At 41.7% G+C, this 6,889-nt stretch overlaps 1 non-coding gene across 1 annotated transcript; it reads left to right on the forward strand.

Moving 5' to 3' along the window:
• Nucleotides 1–1,519: 1,519 nt before the first annotated feature.
• Nucleotides 1,520–1,592, forward strand: TRNAC-ACA (transfer RNA cysteine (anticodon ACA)). Its single transcript has one exon. It is a non-coding gene; the product is annotated as a tRNA-Cys (tRNA).
• The last annotated feature ends 5,297 nt before the right edge of the window (nt 1,593–6,889 follow it).

The following is a 6,889-nucleotide window of genomic DNA, read 5'->3' on the forward strand; positions in this document are numbered from 1 at the left end:
TGACCATTATGGCAGAAAGCGAAAAAGAACTAAAGAGACTCTTGATGAAAGTGAAAGAGGAAAGTGAAAAAGTTGGCTTAAAACTCAACATTCAGAAAACTAAGATCATGGCATCTGGTCCCATCACTTCATGGCAAATAGATGGGGAAACAATGGAAACAGTGACAGACTTTATTTTGGGGGGCTCCAAAATCACTGCAGATGGTGATTGCAGTCATGAAATTAATAGATCCTTGCTCCTTGGAAGACAAGTTATGATCAACCTAAACAGCATATTAAAAAGCAGAGACATTACTTTGCCAACAAATGTCTGTCTAGTAAAAGCTATGGTTTTTCCAGTAGTCATGTATGAGTGTGAGAGTTGGACTATAAAGAAAGCAGAACGTTGAAGAATTGATGCTTTTGAACTGTGGTGTTGGAGAAGATTCTTGAGAGTCCCTTGGACATCAAGGAAATCCAACCAGTCCATCCTAAAGGAAATCAGTCCTAAATATTCATTGGAAGGACTGATGTTGAAGCTGAAACTCCAATACTTTGGCCACCTGATGCGAAGAACTGACTCATTGGAAAAGACCCTGATGCTGGGAAAGATTGAGGGCAGGAGGAGAAGGGGATGACAGAGGATGAGCTGGTAGGATGGCATCACCGACTCAATGGACATGAGTTTGAGTAAGCTCCGGGAGTTGGTGATGGACAGGAAAGCCTGGCGTGCTGCAGTCCATGGGGCTGAAAAGAGTCAGACAGGACTGAGCAACTGAGCTGAACTGAACTGAACTGACCCCCACCCCTGCCACGGGACAGGTAGCTGAGCACCTGTTAATGGAGCTGCTTGCACACAGCTTATGGGAGCCAGGATGGGCAAAAATAACCTATTTCCCACATATTGGAGATCTGTTCTCTGATCACTGATTACTACTTCTGATCACAGTCTTTTTTTGTGGGTATAAATTCTAATTTCTGTAGAGTAATCTACCAATGAGTGGAATTGTTGAATAATATAATAAGTGTATGTGTAAAATTATAAGATACTATGAAACTCTTCTCTACATATTATAGTATCTTACATTACCCAGAGCAATATATGAATTTTCTAGTTGCACTACATCTTGATCTGTACTTGGTATTATTGTATTTTTATTTTAGTGCAAAGTAAGAATTCATTGTGGTTTTAATTTGCTTTTTCTACATAAGAATATTAAACATCTTTCCCTATGACTCTTCAAATATAAATATATTTTTCTTTTTTAAATATGATTAAATAACTTCTACATTTTATGGGGTCTTTTCCTTCCTATTAGTGAACTTCTCTGGGCCTTGGATTGCATTTTCTCATTCTTTACGTATCTAAAAAAAATTACGTGTGTGTGCTTACATGAATGGTTAGTTGTTTCAGGCATGTCTCGATTTTGTGCAACCCTAATTGGCAAGTTGACTTCTAGGAAGTAGATTTCATCTATAAAAGATCTCAACTGACATTCTTTTGAAACTTACTACTACTCTTCTGTGTTTTTAATGGACTTCCCTGGTAGCTCAGATGGTAAAGCGTCTGCCTACAATGCAGGAGACCCAGGTTCGATCCCTGGGTCAGGAAGATCCCCTGGAGAAGGAAACAGCAACCCACCCCAGTATTCATGCCTGGAAAATCCCATGGACTGAGGAGCCTGGAGGGCTATGATTCATGGGGTCGCAAAGAGTCGGACACGACTGAGCGACTTCTGTGTGTGTGTATGAACTGTTGCTCACCAGGCTCTTCTGTCCATGCAATTCTCCAGGCAATAATACTGGAGTGGGTGCTATGCCCTCTTCCCAGGCATCTTCCCAACCCAGGAATCAAACCCACATCTCAATGTTTTCTACATTGGCAAGCAGGTTCTTTACCACTAGTGTCATGTGGAAAGCCCTAAGTTTAGACATTAATTATGATTTAAAGATACACTGTATCTATTTTCTTCCTCTGAAGATTTTTATTCTATTACCCAGTTCAATAACTTGTTGATTACCTCTGTTGACAAAAGCAATCAATAAACAAACTATAACATGAATAGAAAGAGCTTTAATTGAGTCAAACTGAAGACTAGCAAGGAAGTGCTTACACACACACACACACACACACGCATAAAGAGAGAGCACTCTGGGGAAGTGCTCTGGAGAAGCATGATTTTCAGCACAGTTTTATTAATGCATATTCTCAGAACAAAGAATAAATAAGCCAGGGATTCAAACTCCAAACTTTGTCTTTCCAAACTTGGTCTTTCCTTAGACCACTTGAATTTGTTTTCACTTTAGGGTAGGTGTGGAGTAGTCTATACTCCTGAAAACAGCCTTATTCCTAAAGGTAAGTCTTTCTTTGTCTCAGTTGGCTCTAGTGTTAAGGAGTTCTCTCCATCCGAAGGCAGATCTCCATTGTACCACATTGGTCCTACAATATCTCTGTTGCATTTTAACCTTATAGCAATTGCTTTCTGGTAAGCATTGTATACGGTACCCCACTCCAGTACTCTTGCCTGGAAAACCCCATGGACGGAGGAGCCTGGTGGGCTGCAGTCCATGGGGTTGTGAAAAGTTGGACACGACTGAGTGCCTTCACTTTCACTTTTCACTTTCATGCATTGGAGAAGGAAATGGCAATCCACTCCAGTGTTCTTGCCTGGAGAATCCCAGGGATGGGGGAGCCTGGTGGGCTGCCATCTATGGGGTCGCACAGAGTCGGACACGACTGAAGTGACTTAGCAGCAGCAGCAGCAGCAAGTATTGTATAGTCTTATTTTGTGCATGCAAACCTAGACCAGCCAAGGAGTCACAGGGGGAACATTCCCTTTCCAGTTCTATACTCCAGTAATTTCAGCCCCTTCTGTATCTACAAACCCTGATCTCTGATTCTTCAACTCAGCAGGACCATCAGACTCTAATTGGACTTCAGCTTTCTACAGTTATTTGGAAATATTCTACAGAAAGAAAATAAAATGGTCATGAGGTTTATCAATGAGTCCCCCTTCTCCCAGGGCTTGTATTCTTAGACTGTACAATACAGTTCCTGCGATACTTCCATTTTCTTTTATTTTACTTAGATTATGATGCCAGAAAATTTCAGGGCCCCAATTCAGTAGTCAGGTGAGCTTAAATATGGGCCTTCCCAGGTGGCTAGGTGGTAAAGACTCCACCTGCCAATGCAGGAGACACAGGTTCAATCCCGGGGTCAGGAAGATCCCCTGGAGACGGAAATAGCAACCCACTTCAGCATTCCTGCCTGGGAAATCCCTTGGATCCAGGAGACTGGTGGGTTACAGTCCATGGCGTTGCAAAAGAGTCAGACATGACTTAGTGACTAAACAACCACACACAAAAAAATTAAATATGTGTGTGTGTGTGTGCGTGTGTTTATACAGAGAGAGAGAGAGCTATACATGTATACATATGGCTTCCCTGGTGGCTCAAATGGTAAAGAATCCACCTGCTACATGGGAGACTTGAGTGTGATCCCTGGGTTGGGAAGATCCCTGGAGGAGGCCATGGCAACGCACTCCAGTATTCCACCTGGAAATCACAAGGACACAGGAGACTGGCGGGCTACAGTTCATGGTGTCGCAAAAGAGTCAGACACAACTTGGTGGCTCAGACGGTAAAGAATTGTGGGAGACCTGGGTTCACTCCCTGGGTTGGGAAGATTCCCTGGAGGAGGAAATGGTAAACCACTCCAGTATTCTTTCCTGGAGAATCTCCATGGACAGAGGAGACTGGCTGGCTATAGTCCATGGAGTTGCAGGGTCAGACATGACTGAGCAACTAAGCACATACATATATGTTATATATGCATATGTGTAACTGTTTTATATATATGTCTATGTCTCTGTATATGTATGGTGGTTTAGTTGCTAAGTTGTGTCTGGTTCTTGTGACCCCATAGACTGTAGCCAGACAGGCTCCTCCGTCCATAGGATTTCCCAGGCAAGTATATTGGAGTGGTAAAATGGGATGCCATTTCCTTCTCCAGGTGATCTTTCTAAACCAGGGACTGAACCTGCATCTCCTACATCACAAGTGGATTCTTTACCACTGAGGCATCATAAAGCCCCATGTATATGTATAACTTTGTGTGTGTGTGTGTGTGTATATAACTTTATATATATGTATAAGCTTGAAGTAAAGTTATCTTTCAAAATCCTAGATGTATCTTCTCCAATATTGTGTCTTCTTCCAATTTCACATTATCTGAATGCTATTTTTCAGTGGACTGCAGTTTGTTGAGATGTGCTATAATATTTCAAAAATAGATAATTCTAAAGTTTGAAAACTTTACTTTTTAATAAGTAGGTTAACTCAATTTTCCAAAACTGTCTTCTAAATGCTCAAATATTACTGTGGTAGAGAGTGATAAAAATGTTGATAGTCAGTTCCAGAAAAAATAAAATAATTAAATTCAACAAGCTGATGTAAATTCATTTTACCTGCCTTTACTTAAGCAATAACAACCACTATCATTTCCTTCTTGTGATGATGTGAAGTTGAAAATTATTTTTTCATGTTTATATATGTTAAGTTCTTGTTTACTCACTAAGTCGTGTCCGACTCTTTGTGACCCCATAGACTGCAGCATGTCGGGCTCCTCTGTCCTTCACTATCTCCCGGAGCTTCCTCAAATTCATGTGCACTGAGTCAGTGATTCTATTTAGCGATCTCATCCTATTTCACCCCCTTCTCCTTTTGCCTCCAATCTTTCCCAGCATCAAGGTCTTTTGAGTCAGCTCTTTGCATCAGGTGGCCAAAGTTTTGGAGCTTCAGCTTCAGCAACAGTCCTTCCAGTGAATATTTAGGGTTGATCTCCTTGCTTTCCAAGGGACTCATTAGTCTTCTCCAGCATGACAATTCAAAATCATCAATTCTTCAGCATTTAGCCTTCTTTATGGTACAACTCTCACATGCACACATGACTACTGGAAAAACCATAGCTTTGATTCTTTGGAATTTTGTTGGCAAAATGAGGTCTCTGCTTTATTGTTGTTTATTTATTATTGTCTATGTTTATCAAAGCTTCCCTTCCAAGGAGCAAATGTCTTTTAATTTCATGGCTGCAATCAACATCTGCAGTGATTTTTGGAGCCAAGGAAAATAAAATCTGTTACTGAGTCCACTTTTTCCCCTTCTATTTGCCATGAAGTGATGAGACTGAATGCGAATATCATAGCTTTTTGTTTGTTTGTTTGTTTTGTTTTGTTTTAATGTTGAATTTAATAAGTAGTGGGTGCATTTTTTTCCGAGAATGAAAAATTGCCCATGTGTATCTAAAAGTATGAATACAACTTTTGACAACATTAAAAACCTAATTTACACCTTAAAAATATTGTACCTTAAGCAATCATTCTAGTGTTTAGCAGCTGCAAAATATATAGAGTCTATAAAACTGCTGGTCATAAATATAACTTTATTTTTTAAAAGAAAAAAAATATGTCATTTCTATACCCAGTACTATATTTCTTGTACTCTGTGTCAAACAGGTAATCTTCCTGTTGCTGAGTCAGCAGGAAATTTATTTTAGTAAGTCATACATAGTACATTAATTTTCACTAAGTCCTAAAACCTAATTCAGTTATTTATATAAGCAGTATATATAATATCCAGTTATATTGTGGTATATATTTTCTATAATGTTATTATGCCTCTGAACTTGCTTTGGTGGATCTGTGTAGAAATCTTTTGTTGTTATCTTTTTATCATTATTCCTTACATGATGTATATTGTCCTCAAGGGTTTGCAGGATTTTACAATACTCAAATCATAATTTTCCTGTTCCCTCAAAATATACAGCTTATCACATATCCTGAAGCCATAAGTAGGTCCAGACTTTCCTGTTTTGTGCCAGAGGATGCAAGCCAGTCTGGATGAATTCATTGTGAGTGGTGCGAGAACCATGAATAATGACCAGAAACAGTATCAAAAGCAAGGAAAATGGTTACAGAACAAGATGGCAGAGTAGGTTGATGTGGAGCATACCTCTCTCCATGGATACATCAGGAACACACCTTCAGACAGAAATGCATGCAGAACACCAACCGAGAGCAGACAGGAGGACCTGACCAGTGGAAAAGAATATATAGAACCACGCAAAACTCAGTAGGATGAAGGAACTAGGTGGGGGGAACAGAAGTGTTAGTAGGACTGGACGTGCCCTCAGCAGGTGGGGGAACTGAAGCAGGGGTCCGATCCCCACATCAGGGCAATTGTCTGAGTCAGAGGAGAAACCTTTAAAGCTGAGAGTGAAACAGCTGAGCTGTGGCAGCCTAAATGGAATGAGAATCAGACTGGCCTTGCTGCAGCCATGCACACCCCAGACAGGGATGCAGGTCCCCTGGAAGACACAGGGCTGGGAGCTGGAGTTTAGGGATTGTGGAGGAATCCCAGGGTGAAGGCTGCTATTAACTGTGGAGAGACAGATGGAGGGGATGTGAGGGAGGAGATTGTGGTGGGAAATACCTGTGGAGGAAAGCCAGGCACCATGGAAGCAAGGCGACACTGCTGAGTCCCACATAGCGGGTGGAGCCATCACCATAGCCTCTCTCTCCCCACACACCAGCATCCACAGCTGAACAATAGAGAGGCTAACCCATCAAGCGCCTGATGCACTGAACTATAGAGCAGGACCCCACTCAGGGTGCCCCTTTAAGTGCCTGATGCACTGAACTACAGAGCAGGACCCCAGCTGGGGGGCTACTTTAAGTGACTGATGCCCTGAACAACAGAGCAGGACCCCACCCAGGGTGCCCCTTTAAGTGCCTGATGCACTGATCTACAGAGTAGGACTCCAGCCAGCGTGCCCATCTATGTGCCTGATGCACTGAACAACAGAGAAGAATCCCAGGGAAGAGAACCCTCTAAGTGCCTGAACGGGTGGAGC

Source organism: Bos mutus, chromosome 29, assembly GCF_027580195.1.
Source record: "Bos mutus isolate GX-2022 chromosome 29, NWIPB_WYAK_1.1, whole genome shotgun sequence".
Classification (NCBI taxonomy): Eukaryota; Metazoa; Chordata; class Mammalia; order Artiodactyla; family Bovidae; genus Bos; species Bos mutus.